The 2,028-nt window shown below is 40.0% G+C and overlaps 1 protein-coding gene across 2 annotated transcripts in view; it reads left to right on the top strand.

Annotated features, from left to right (window-relative positions):
- kif3ca (kinesin family member 3Ca) overlaps positions 1-2,028 on the top strand; it is a 38,673-nt gene that overhangs the window by 10,260 nt on the left and 26,385 nt on the right. The gene's annotated exons all lie outside the window — the stretch shown is intronic.

Below are 2,028 nucleotides of genomic sequence, written 5' to 3'. Positions count from 1 at the left end.
GATAAACGAGCCCACGTTTATCACCTATTGGTAGTTATTTGCATTTACGGTTTATTTACACCTGGTAAGATTCATTTCGACAAAAATTAAAATTTTCTTCTTGTAAAAGACACCTAAACTGAATAACTTGATCGATAACTTTTGACATGCTCGAATCTGAATTTTGTTAGTTGGACTAATTAGTGCGACTAGCTAGTCTACGTAGACTGTCAGTAACTCTCATCTACAAGAGTCAAACTAGTCAAAGAATTTCGGCGATAAAGGTTGGTACCGACGATAGTTTACGGAAAATCACTACGTACACAAGTATCTACGTATATTTAGCCGTGTCTCACCAATAATATATCGAGAGTACACATCTAAAACACTCACACACACACACACACACACACACACACACACACACACACACACACACACACACACACACACACACACACACACACACACACAGGCAGACATTAAATCTGCTTTATTGATCAAGGAAATGAGAAACAGAGAGACAGCGGGGATCAAATCTGAACCTGCCGAGGACTGAATAGATACAGGAAGGTTTATTATGACATGATGAAGAAACTGAAGCTCTTCTGCGACCTTGTGTGTGTGTGTGTGTGTGTGTGTGTGTGTGTGTGTGTGTGTGTGTGTGTGTGTGTGTGTGTGTGTGTGTGTGTGTGTGTGTGTGTGTGTGTGTGTGTGTGTTTATCTAGTCATGTGATCAGCGGAGAAAGCAGAGCCATTTCTTAGACAATACTCCCCTGTCTCTCATTCAAGGAGAGAAGCAAACACAGACGCAGATATTTAATGTCTGTTTATCTTAGAGGGAAATTATCTGTAAGTCAGATGTAGGAGATGTAATATTTGTTTATGTAACTGCTGTAGCCTCATAAAATACATAAACCCATTATAAAACCTTTTAATTTTGCCATTACAAGTTATGTAAAGACTTATAACTACACATGTTTCAAAACGAATCTTGTTGTTGTCTTAAAAACATTCCACAGACACAAAAAAACGTCTCAATAGCAGAATTGATTCATCTGATGCACGTATTTATTTATTTTTACCCAGACTGTTCCTTTGAGCTTGTCTTGTGAGGAAAGTCTTGATGAATTTCAATGAATGTAACTTTTACCAATTTTGTATACGGTAAACATGTTTTTTAGATTTTCAATAATAGAAGACATGCACTTTGACTTCCTGTGATATAAAATAATGCGCACATTTGCAAATTGGAATAAACAACAACATTTGAAATGCATTTTGTATGACTTCTTCAGATTGATTATGATAGGATAAAAGGTCTCCTTGATGTGATCTGTAGACTGCCTGTCACAAATGATATCTCTCTCTGTCGTGTGTTTGGTTTATCCAGGACATGAGTAACAGGGTAATAAGATTTTAGTCTGTAAGCCTTGGCTCTTTAAATGGTTTCTGCATCGACCCGTACTGATGTGTAAAAGATTCTCCCAGACAACCTGACCTTTGTTCTCTGTTTCTTCCCTACATCTGTCTTCCATGCTCAGTGTCATGTAAATGTCCCGTCTCCTCTTCTTCTTCTCCTGTGTCTCTGTGTCTCTGCAGCACGCTTCCTGTCTCTGTGCTACACACATCGTGGCTGTTGTCGTCACTTTGTATTTATAACCGGGTCGCTCCCAGCAGGCCTCTCGCCTCGCTGTGATTGGCTGGCAGACGCGGATGAGCCTTAATGGGCAACACTTCCCGTTCTCTTCACTTTTTCCCATCAGGAAATGGATCAGTCACAGCCAAAAGAATTTCATCATGCACTTTACAGGCACATTATACATATACACACACACACACACACACACACACACACACACACACACACACACACACACACACACACACACACACACACACACACACACACACACACACACACACACACACACACACACACACACACACACACTACTGACGTACGACTACTAGTAGTAGTAGTAGTAGTAGTATATTATTAGTTACGTACGTACGTACTACTACGTACGTACGTACGTACGTACGTAC

Source organism: Notothenia coriiceps, unplaced genomic scaffold (assembly GCF_000735185.1).
Source record: "Notothenia coriiceps isolate Sejong01 unplaced genomic scaffold, NC01 NC01_scaffold00034377, whole genome shotgun sequence".
Classification (NCBI taxonomy): domain Eukaryota; kingdom Metazoa; phylum Chordata; class Actinopteri; order Perciformes; family Nototheniidae; genus Notothenia; species Notothenia coriiceps.
Note: the sequence above shows the minus strand (reverse complement) of the source record. Positions and strands in the feature narration are given on the sequence as shown.